General features: G+C 34.8%; 1 protein-coding gene across 9 annotated transcripts in view; it reads left to right on the top strand.

Moving 5' to 3' along the window:
* The first annotated feature begins 461 nt into the window (after nucleotides 1–461).
* Nucleotides 462–12,488, top strand: part of IL33 (interleukin 33) — a 37,775-nt gene continuing 25,748 nt past the window's right edge. For 2 of the 9 annotated variants that reach the window (XM_053205137.1, XM_053205132.1), the window contains exons 1-2: nucleotides 5,806–10,151; nucleotides 11,795–11,931. The gene's annotated coding sequence lies outside the window, so the exon portion shown is untranslated. Of the gene's footprint in view, nucleotides 533–5,804; nucleotides 10,152–11,794; nucleotides 11,932–12,488 lie in introns of those variants that run through there. The other 7 variants (XM_053205140.1, XM_053205131.1, XM_053205136.1 and 4 more) reach the window with 6 other exon arrangements.

Below are 12,488 nucleotides of genomic sequence, written 5' to 3'. Positions count from 1 at the left end.
TCATCTACTTTTCATATCTATTTCAGAAGAAAATGATCCATATATAGCTGTAGATTTGGTGTGTTCATGGAAGAAGAAGGTAAGTTCAGGAACTTATCATCACCTAAAACTTCTTCCAAAAATTTCAGTATGAACAGTGCTGGGGGTGAAGTTCAACTTTGAAGAGAGCCAAGTTGTAATGTGTGGGGGCAGAGGATTGTGAGTTGCAGATGGGAGTGGGGATTGCATGTGAGATAATTCTGATGTGAGTTGGAAATAAAAAACCACAAAACGTAAAATCCATAATTGTTTAATTAAATTTTAAGATGGAGATGAGGAGAAGGCAGAAAGTAGGGAATCTTGAATGTTGACAGGATTGTAATTCTATTGGCTCTTTACATGCAATTAAAACCTGCCAAAATCTCACCCACTCAGATCTCCCTCCTTTGGCGATTTGATTCTCTGCCAAACTTTGAGTAATAAATAGAATCTGCAAGCCCTCTGAACACAGAACTGCTGCTTTTCAGAGGAGAAATCAAAACAAGATTACACGGTAAGAATAAGACTAACATTCTGGTAGATTTTTTTCTCAGGTTTGGCAAAATAAGATCTTGGGAACCATGGAGAACTATTTTTTATTTTTATAAAGTAAAGGATTAGGCTGAATTGTTGCTATTTATTGCCAAAACTAGTAAAAGTTGATAATAATGATAGTTGCTACTAACTTATAATTCCACTTTGATTTCCTTTGGGTGATTTGGAAAATCATTAATAAATTGCTAAAATTGGTTATTAATAGTCTTTATAGTAAGTTTTTCTCCCCTACCACAAAACTTCATAAAACAAGTTGATAACTGTACTTCCAAGACAAACCTACTCCCAATTGTTTACCAGTGGTTTCAAAAAAGGAGGACAAATAGAACAACCGAGAGGGGTCATCCCTTCAAAATCATCTACTCAAAAATAAACAATTTTTTGAAAAAATAAGTAATTTACATCCTAAATGACTAAATGGGTAAATTCAAAAGCTTATTAGTTTTGCTACTATTCTTCATTTAGACAATTTCATTTAAAGATTTTTTTTCTCTTTATTTGTTACTGTCTGCCTTGTGGCAATTTTTTTCTCCTTGCACTTTTCTCTGCCTTATCTTTCCACACATGAATACATACCTCCAGACTATTTTAATAAAGAAAATGGCACAAATCCAAAAGTACTGTTGCTTCACAAAGTTGATTCTAGAAGGTCTTTGGAAATTTGAGAGTTTAGGACTAAGTGTGGTTGGATCTTCCTGACTCTCACTCCCTCCTCAGCCCTGTGCTTCTTCAGCTTGAATCATCCCTGTATACTGTGGTCCTATGCTGTTCCCAATATCCCTACCTATTGCTTCTCACATTTGTCTTTAGAATACTTGATGCCCCTCTTTAAATTTTGCCCCAAAAGGGCATGGCTCTGTGTTCAGAAAACTTCAGAGTCCTCTATTTCCCAAAGTTTAGGGTGCTTGAGAAGAATCACATAATTGAGTAATATGCTTAAATAGTTAACTCTCTGAACAAGCATAACTCTGCAGCTCAAATTTCACATTTTCTCCATTCTTCTCTGAAAGGATCCTAGATTTCCCATGAAACCTTGGCTGGTAGCTACATAAAGCATTTTCTCAGCAATGACCTAGATATTTTTCGATTTCCCATCACTGTTTAGCTTACAATATATACAACCAGAATGTACCTCTTTCTTTTTCCCATTTATAGAGAGGGAAGAATTCTTAGGAGAATTTTTACTTAGGGTTTGAAACAGGGCTAAAAGTAAGGCAAGAGACTGAGAAATGGAAACTGCCACTCCTGGTTAGGGTCTGCAGAGGGTTAAAGAAACAGAACTTACAACTAACTTCTGGGAATGTGTGTGAGATTCAGTTGTAAAAGGTTCACTCATGGGGGAATTAAATCATTACAAGCAAATACTGTTGGGTGTGTGTATGTGAAGCACAGAAGGGAGAAAAACACCAAGGAATATTTATGTGAGTATTTGACAGAACAAGGCCTTTTTTGGAGATACTCATGCAGAATTAAATCTTTACAGGGAAGGGGCGCCTGGGTGGCTCAGTTGGTTAAGTGTCCGACTTCAGCTCAGGTCACGATCTTGTGGTCAGTGAGTTCCAGCCCCGCGTGGGACTCTGGGCTGATGGCTCAGAGCCTGGAGCCTGCTTCCAATTCTGTGTCTCCCTCCCTCTCTGCCCCTCCCCCGTTCATGCTCTGTCTCTCTCTGTCTCAAAAATAAATAAACGTTAAAAAAAATTAAAAAAAAATCTTTACAGGGAAGTACTGCAGAAGGGACAGCATTGGGAGGAAGAAAATTCAGGGAATTTTTATGCCAGTAAATCTGATAGCATGAGGTCATTTTTGGAGATGTGAGTGTGACTGTGCCAAAATCTATGTATCTTTCATTCAACAAGTTGAAATTTTGGCAGACATGGTAAGAATCAAGAGCGTCTGTCAGAATCTTTCTTATTTATATCACAGCTTATAGCAGGGACATTTAGAAACAAGACCAAAAATAATACTTGAAGAGCAGAAAGAAATCTTAATTCCTTCAAAAAAAAAATGATGCTTGGTTCAAGGACTTCAGGAAATCATGGTAAAAACCTCTAATCTTTTTTTCAGTTTCCCTCTGGGTTCTCTGGTGTTGACATCTGCATGCAAAAGAAAGCTTTAAGAGGAAACAGCCTCACAGGGCAGGCAAAGTTCATTACTGTAGGATAGTTATGGGCAAATAAGGAGTTTGGAGCACTTCCTCCCTGTAACAGACTCCTGGCAGATACTCGCATGCTAGCCTTGTTACTATTGGTAGATCATGCTATATCTGTGAACACTTTTGTTTTTGTGTTTGCTTTAAGAGTGCAATATAGCGTAATAGTAAAAATACACATATTTTTTGAGCCAGACAGGCCTTAAATCCATCATCTATCATTGACTACCTGCGTGATTTTGGATCTTAACTTTCGTGACCCTGAATTTTTTTCCTCTGGTGCAAGATATAAAAATAAACAAACCAATAATAATAATAACAAAAAATCCTACCTTAGAGAGGTGTTCTGATACCTATAAAGATAAAGCAAGCCAGAAGTAGTCATTAAAGGTAACTTTATTAATCACTGAACATGTACTAAATGAGTTATTTTCCCCCCATTATCCCATTTAATCCTCAGCACTTCTGTAAGATAATAACATTCTCCATTTATAAAGTTAAACAAGTAAGATTTGGAAAGATTGTACTACCCCAAGATAACACAGTCAGCAAATTTCAAACCAGAGGTTAAAATCCAGAGTTAAGTCCCATGAAGGAAAAGGACCAAGAAGGAAGATGGATTCCAAACAACTTCATTTAGTATGACCTTAATCTTTTTGTAAAGCGATTTTCAATTCAGTTTCCATGATTTCCAAATACAGAAACATTAGTGAGATGACATTAAAACTTTCCACCTATTTTTTTAGGTCTACATTCATTGCCATCTGAAGAAGTTTCCCTGCCAGCCACCATTTTCTTATGTAACTTTCTTTTGCCATTCCCGTTGGTATTGCCAGAACCCTCAAACTTGGCTGATTGCTTTCACTTTTAATTAGCACAACAGTCTACATCTAATTCCTCTTCACTCTGAACACCTCAAAAATTAGATGATTGCCACAATTTTCCCTCACAATACTAGTGCATCTGAGACATTTAGCAATCATGTTTTGCTCATTACTTCTCTTGAATTTCCTAGCAAAGATTCAATGCTTTCTTAAAGAGTTTGACAGAGGTTCATTGTTTTGCATCTCTGCTGTGTTCAATATCAACCACTCTAACTTCTTAGCTTGTTGCTCTATCAGTGGCAGTAAGAAATGCTATCAAGCAGTTTATATATTTTTTTTCTTAAAGAGAGTAAGTGATTTTTAAAAGTTTCAAATGTAATGTAATTTGAAAGAAAGAAAGAAGAAAGAAAGAAAGAAAGAAAGACAGGAAGGCAGGAAGGAAGGAAGGAGGAAGGAAGGGAAAGAAGGGAAAGAAAGGAAAGAAAGCTACCATACTAATTTTTAAATTTGTCTTAATAATCAAATTTAATATCATCTAATATATGATACAGTTTATTACTAGGTGGCTGGTTGTGAAAAATATCTCTTGGTTTATCCACGGGTGATGATGTTCATGCATGCTCTGATGTTCTGGTATGGCATAAGCAGAAATAAATAAAAGAACCAGCCACATGGAGCATATTCAGCATGCCCGCTGAATATCAGCATTAGAAGGGACTCTCATTCTGATTTTGGACTATACCAGCTAATCTGAGATAATGTGTCAGTGAGGGTGGTGTGGAATATCTAAAGTTTTACATAAGTATTAATAATTTGGCCAGTATTTCTGTAACTATTTGATAGACATATCCCAAACATAGGAGAAAATTCCTATAAAAGTTATGCAAGCAGTAATTTCAGTCTTTGTACAAGGAAAAACTTTCACATATTATGAGAAAATATTTACAATTAACTTACGAATATAGGTATTCTGAAATGATAATTTGAACAGAAAACAGTTTTTAGTGCTTTTCTCTTTTGAGCATCATTATGGACTCATGATTTTTGTTGACATTGTTGTAAATTTTCAAACTTAACTTGTTTTGATTAGCTATAATTTTTTTATTGTTTTGACTCAAATTGCCACTATTTGGCACATAGAAGCCTTTTTATGCTGGTTCATTTGCTCTTTTATTAATCACCTTAGAACTCTACAAAATGCATCACTGCTTTCAGGCAACAATTTATTCAGGCTCATCTTGCATGTCTTCTACCTGTAACAGAAACCAGCTATTCTCCAAAGAACTTTGATTTCTTTAGTGGAGAACATTATTAGATTACAAAATATGGGCCCTGGGATATATAGTAGATTATTTCATTTTACTACTGACATTAAATTAGGTCAGTTACAGAGATGGGGAGAAAATCTGTATATATAAAATCACGAGTTCATTTTGGCAATTTCAATGGAGTTCCAACATCACTTTATTATATACCTACTTGAGTTTTTACCTATTTTACTATGTGATGAGCATGGGATGTTGAATATAAGGGATAAATCATGAAATTCTACACTTGAAAAAAATAATAAAATTCAAATATTTTAATTAAAAATATATTTTTTATTTATACTTTGGCCCAATTGTTTCAGTTTTTTTAACTTTGAAAATGTTAATACCTTATTGACAGTTGTTGTTTTTGCCCCTTTGTTAGCTACATTAGTTACTGGATGATATGAAAACCTGTTTAAAAGTTCACTTTATAAATAGAATGTTAACTTTGTTCAAAGTGTTTACAAGTCATTTCATTTTGTCACTATTTGTCCAAGCACAATGACCAATATGTATATGTATATGTAATTTTCATAATCAATTTTACACACAAATTTAGACAAATTTATACATGTAAAAGTTTTTGGTAAACAAATCCAATTGATGTTTTGCAAAAATACTAATATAATAGTATATTGGCAATCTATAGAATTAATTGTAAAAATAGTAATAACAGTACTGCTATTGGCCATCTGAATTTATTTTTTAAAAAAATTTTTTTTCAACGTTTTTTATTTAATTTTGGGACAGAGAGAGACAGAGCATGAACGGGGGAGGGGCAGAGAGAGAGGGAGACACAGAATCGGAAACAGGCTCCAGACTCCAAGCCATCAGCCCAGAGCCTGACGCGGGGCTCGAACTCACGGACCGCGAGATCGTGACCTGGCTGAAGTCGGACGCTTGACCAACTGCGCCACCCAGGCGCCCCTGAATTTATTTTTTAAAAAGCATCTCAGTTACTTATATGTTTTCAAAATCTTGTCCTGATACAAAATATTTTCAGTTTATCTTTTCTATTTCTGACATACCATGCTTTTTCTCTCATATACAATATGTTATTGTTTATAACATATCGATTTATATATCCATATTATTATGCCATAATTTTTTAAATATAACATTATTTAAATATTAAACTGTTTAGCTGATATGGAAAACAGTATGAAGGTTCCTCATAAAATTAAAAATAGAACTACTATATTATCTTGCAATCCCACTTTTGCGTATATATCCAAAAGAATTGAAAGCAAAATCTTGAAGAGATATTTGTACACCCATGTTCAATGCCATATTATTCAAAATAGCCAACAGGTAAAATCAACCCAAATGTCCATTCACCAATAAATGGATAAAGAAAATGTGGTATATACATACAATAGAATATTATTCAATGTTAAAAGAAAGAATCTTGTCAGATGCTACAACATGGATGAACCTTAAGGACATCATTCTAAGTGAAATAAGCCAGACACAAATACTGTATACTATATCAGTCCACTTATGTGAGGAATCTACAGTAGCCAAACATACAGAAACAGAGAGTAGGACAGTTTTGACAGGGGCCTGGGGAAGAAGGAAATGGGGAATTGTGCAATGAATATAGTTTCAGTTTTGCAAGATGAAAAACTTCTAGATACCTGCTGCAGAACAGACCTAGTAAAGCTACTGAAATGCACACTGAAAAATGGTTAGATGATAAGTTTTATGTTATATATATTTTTACTACATTAAAAACTAAAGGAAAAAAAGAACTTTGAGCATGGCAGGGGGAGGGCAGGGGAAATGCTTAAATAATCCAGCTGTATTTAAAGATATGATTAAGACAATGTCCAGAATACATCAGTTGTTTGCCATTTCATTTTAGGATTTAGAAAAAGCTGATGTAGATGACATTTAGGCAAAAAAAAAAAAAAAAAAAAAAAAGCCAAAGAGAATTTGTATCACTTGATATGCTTTAGCTGCAAAAATATAATAATGAATTAGATATGGCTTAAAATATAAGGACACTTGGTGCTTAACAAGAAGTTCTGAAGTGGGCAATACCAGAGTTGGCGCAAAGAATCAAGGACGTCACCAAGACCCAGGCTCTTCTCATCCTTCTACTCTGCCATCCTCAGACTGTCCATGGTCTCTTCCTTTATGAGATATTGTTGGCCCAGCTCTGAGAATTACATCTTCACAGAGGCAAAGTCAAAAAGTCAAAAAGTTCTTACTCCTAAGGAGAAAAATTGTCCCACAAGTCCCAGATACGCCACCCCTTTGTCTCATTGGCAAGATCTGGGTTACATGCCTAGTCCTAGACACTGTTGGCAGATAGACAGGATTGCCATGAATGGTTTATGTTTCTGCATATCTAAATTTTGTCTTTGGTGAAAGAAAAGAGATTTGTCAGCTAAGAAACAACATTCATCCTAGGTAACAAATAACTTCCCAGGTTGTTGACATCCTCTGATTTCTGCAGAACTCAAACCATTTTTCATTTTTAAGAACTTCTGCAAAGGGCAGTCAAACTCTTTTCAAAGTTACCCTGAGGATTCTGCCTTACTCCGAAAAACACCTGAAAAATCTCTTTTAATCTGATTAATTTTCAATGTTTTCAGGTCAGAAAACTAAGTCTTTTTTTTTCAATATATGAAGTTTATTGTCAAATTGGTTTCCATACAACACCCAGTGCTCATCCCAAAAGGTGCCCTCCCCAATACCCATCACCCACCCTCCCCTCCCTCCCACCCCCCATCAACCCTCAGTTTGTTCTCAGTTTTTAAGTGTCTCTTATGCTTTGGCTCTCTTCCACTCTAACCTCCTTTTTTTTTTTTTTTCCTTCCCCTCCCCCATGGGTTTCTGTTAAGTTTCTCAGGATCCACCTAAGAGTGAAAACATGTGGTATCGGTCTTTCTCTGTATGAAAACTAAGTCTTTAATCAGGCATATCAGAACCACTTATTTTGTACAAAGGGAAGAAGAGAATGTGTTCATTTCCTGTCTGACCATTTTCCAGTCAGCTCAATGCATTCTTAAGCACAGACACTGACACTGCTTTAATTCTTTTTTAACCACAATATAGAGGGCTTATTTAATTCTGTCAGTGTGTCTTTGACCACCACATTTAAGAATATGGAATGTGTACATTTTAGAATTCACTGATAGTCTTCTCTTTCCTTTAACTTAAAAAAAATTCATTAACATATAACATACACACACAAACACTGCACAAATCTGACTGTATAGCTTAATGGTTTGTTACAAGGTAAACCAACCTCAGTAATTATTTAAAGAAATAGGAGTATAGAACTCAGAGTCTCCTTATGCCCTCTTCTAGTCACTACTCTCTACCTCAAGAATAGTATTTTACTTTCTAACATCAAACACCACATATTCAATTTGTGGGGTTTTTGAACTATTTACAAATGAATTCATACAGTATATGTTTTGTGTCTAGCTTTTCACTCAACATTATGTTTGTGAGATCCCTCTGTGTAGTTGCACATATGTTTATTCTTATTACTGGTTAGAATTCCTCTAAATAAATGTGTTACAATTTATCTGTTATAATGTAGATGAACATTTTCCATGTTTCCAGTTTAGAGTTATATAACTAAGACTGCTATGAACATTCCCTTACTATGTCTTTTGGCATTTTTATGCCTTTCATATATACCTTCAAGTAGAATTGCTTGGTCAAAAGTATGCACATGCTCAGCTTTAGTGAATGCTACCAAATTATTTCCCAAAGTGGTTGTAGCAATTTATACTCTAATAAGCCATGTATAATTCCATTTGTCCCAAATCCTTGCAAATACTTGATATTTTCTATCTTCTTCATTTTAGCCATTTTGATAGGCGGGCATTATGTCAGTCTGGGGCAGCTAGTAATTTTTCCCCAGACTTGAGTTAGCTAGCAGACACACTTTAGAAAAATATATATCTTCCCTAAGATTGTAATTTTGGGGTTGAGGCATTAGTTTTTTGTGTCCCAGTTGCAAAGCAACATTAATGGGTGGGGGGAGGAAGAACCATTATATTGTATTTGGGATTCAGGGGGGAAAAAAAGTCAGGAACCACTTTTTTTAAGTGTCCTACCTTGGTAGGAAAAAAAAAAAAGGATTATTCTCTTAACCCCATGGTCACAAATTTAGTTTCGATAGACTGTGTGGTTGTTTTGTTTTGTTTTATTTTTAACAAACCTACACTTTTATTTATTTGCTTTTCAGTAAATTTAAATCCTTAAGGAGTACAGCATCACAGGGATTCTGTGACTTTAGCAGGAAGATGACTTTGGAATTTGGCATGACTGTACCACTGTTTCCATGAGCGTGAGTTATTTTTACCAGATTACTAGGATTTTTTAGATTACTAAGTTTGTCACCAGGAGTCACTGGGTTGTTCTTTGATTTGTACACATAGATGCATCTCTTGCTTGGTAGAATTCATTTCCATCTCGAGCATAAACACCTTCAATTTTAAGAAAAGCTGTGTGCTCCCTCTGGTTCCAGAGACCCTGCTGATAGCCAGCAAAAATGGCCTTGGACTACAGCCTTCTGTCGTTTTAGGAGTACTGTTCCCAGCAGGTCTCCTCAGGCTCCAAGATGGCAGAAAGAGGTAGTTTTTTTATAGACTTTGAACACAACATACTTTAAGAAAGTTTAAAGTATTGTTAAATCATTATGAGCTAACAATAATCCACCCTGATTATTTTTCTTGATTTAAACATTGTTCAAATAATGTATAATTTAACAAAGTATCTGCTTTGTGTAATTTATCGCAAGCATTTGATAAACCAGATCATCTTTAGATTCTACATGTGACATCAAAATAGTAAAGGCTCATTGGCTGACTGGTTTCTTAGCACAAGGACAATTCTTATCTTCTGGTTGGGTGTCAGGAGTCTGAAACTTATCTTTTGCAACTTATCTTTTATATCTATTTTTGAAACTTATCTTTAGTCTTCATAATGTAGCTAGCAAGCACTTGATTAAAAAGTAGTTGATTTCCATTCTTAAAGAGAAAACTTTTTTAAATGTTTTTCTTATTTTTTTAAAGGAGATCTGCTACATTTATCTTCCACCAATGCAAAGTTTTGTTATCTCAGCTGCTGCTTCAGGCTGCCTTCTCTTGCTTCTAAATTTTAGAGACTTGAGTTCCACTTTCCACATTTCCATAAATATCTGGCTCATCCTTTTAGAAATTCCTCTTGTTATTCCTTAGTTTTCCAAAGCTGCCTTCATATGAAGCCTATTAGTTCCCAGAATCCATTCCAGAAGTATATAAGTGGCATCCCTGTGCACTGGAAATTGAAGTTAAGTGTAATTTCATTGGCTTTGCATATATATCTGTGGTATCTGGAATAAATGTCTCCTCATCAATGTTTTATGTGTTTTATGTGCCAAGTCGACCTCTTTAGAGCCAAGTTAAAGATACATTACATTTTACTCAGAAGATGTGCTTCAAAATGTAAATCTTTGCCTGTCTAAAACTCATGTATGTTTCTCTTGAATAACAAATGGTAAGTCACTTGATAGAATTTAGGATACTTCCCAAAGACTTGTATCCTTGTTAGGATTTCAAATTTTGAAAATATTAAATTACTTTAGGCTTTGGAGTCTGGGGACTATCCCCAGAGTCAAAGCTAATATTAATGGGCAAGTTTTCATCCTTGGTTAAGCAATCTGTTTTGCTTATATTGTTGCCAATTCAGAGATGTTCTTAACACTTGTTGGTACACATTTGCAGAGAATTAGGCAAGACTCAGAAATAAATCTCCCATACATACATATACATAGATGCAATTACTATCTTTTCATGAACATAGATGACATATTTTAAAATATATACAAATGTTATACACATTTGTCTTGGGACACTACCTTTGCAAGTTGTCTTCCTTTGTGGATCTAGGTACAAATAAAAATTTAAAAAGTAAAACAAGCCAGGTCTGAAGCAGTGAACTGAAGCAAGACAGATTGTATTTCATCTCCAGTTTTGAGAACTAATTCACAACTTAGTGACTCAAGTCAATACACATTCTGTGGCTTGGCATCTGCTTTTTCCATGTGCATGACTCTGAAAAGCATTTGTCCAGGCTGAGATTTTAGATCTATCTGCTCCCACCTTGTTTTTCTGCCACCTTATACGGAATGCTCTGCCAGAACTATTTTCTGTGACTCAGCTTTAATTACATCTTCTAAAACCTTCCTCATTATTTAATGGATTTCTTTAATTTTTTAAACTTGCTTGGGATTCTTAGATCTGAGGATTGGAGTCTTTCAATAATTCTGGAAAGTTCTTAATCTTTATTTACCTTCAAATATTTTCCCTTCCCTATTTTATCATCTTCTTCTAAAATTCCAAATAGATACACATTAGACTGTCCAATTCCGTCCTTCAAGTTTCTCACCCTCTTTTTCATATTTTCCATCTCTATGCGTCTTTAAATTGTTTTCCAATGAATATTTTCAGATATATTTTCTAATTCATGATTCTTCATCTAATTCACTATGTGTAATCTGCCATTTAATCTGCTATTTAATGAAGCTTTAATTTCAACATTGTATTTTTTATTTCTAGATATTCTATTTGGATCTTTTTCAACTCTAAATTTTCCTTATTCATTTTTTCAATATTTTTAAAACTCTACCTAAAGATATTAAAACCAGTTGTTCAATATGTCATTTCTGATTGTTCTAATACATGAATCAACTTTCAGGTTGGCTTCTGTTGTCTGTTCCTTCTGTGGCTTTCATCATGTTGCCAAGTATTTTTATTTGTTTTATAAATCTTGACTGCAAACTATTCATTTGCCCTGGAAATTTTTGTGTGGGTGAATACTTTATGGCTTGGGCTGCAGCTGAGTTCATCAAGATAGGATTTGTGTTTGCCTTTCCCATTTGTCTTGGGATACTACCAACCTGAAACCATTTGATATTTAATTCTCTATTTCAGGCTTTTGGAAACACACAGGTAGTGTGATTTCAAACTACAAACCCGTGTGGGGGCTGACTTGTCGTGAGGAATCATCCTCAGAAGAATGATTTTCCCTCCATCTAGTGCCAGAGCTTCCTAGCAGTCCCCTTCTGCAGGTGAGGTTTATTTATCTCAACCACCCTTACACTTCAAGTGTAGCCGTTTTGGTGTTCAGATTTAGGCCATGCAGCTTCCTACTAGGATCCCCATTTTAGGCATATCCTGGACTTTATCTCCTGGGCCCTGAACTTCATGTAGTTGTCTAACCTGTCTCTAGAATATAGTAGATGACTTTAGGAGAAAGCCAAGGTTTCTTGTCTCCCAGTATTTTGAACACTATACTTTCTTTACTTTCATTCCAGTTCAACAAATGAGTTTGAAAGATTTTTTTAATATTTCTTTCAACATTTTAGTAGTTTTAGTAAGGAGGATTGGTCATAATAACTAATCCACCATCATGCTGAAAAGAGAAGTCTCTGGTTAGTTAACATTATAATGAGCAAATATTAAAAATTTAAACATATGAACAACATTTATATTAGTAAATTACTGATTTGTCAAATCCTTTTGGGGTTTCTAAGCAATATTTCTTTTTCAGACTCATGAAAAAGTTTTGAAAATTCCCTCTTCCAGCCTTAAAGTATAATGGTTTCTTCTTATGATGTTGCTAAAT

This window comes from Acinonyx jubatus, chromosome D4 (genome assembly GCF_027475565.1).
Source record: "Acinonyx jubatus isolate Ajub_Pintada_27869175 chromosome D4, VMU_Ajub_asm_v1.0, whole genome shotgun sequence".
Lineage (NCBI taxonomy): Eukaryota > Metazoa > Chordata > Mammalia > Carnivora > Felidae > Acinonyx > Acinonyx jubatus.
This window is presented reverse-complemented; position numbering and strand designations above follow the sequence as displayed.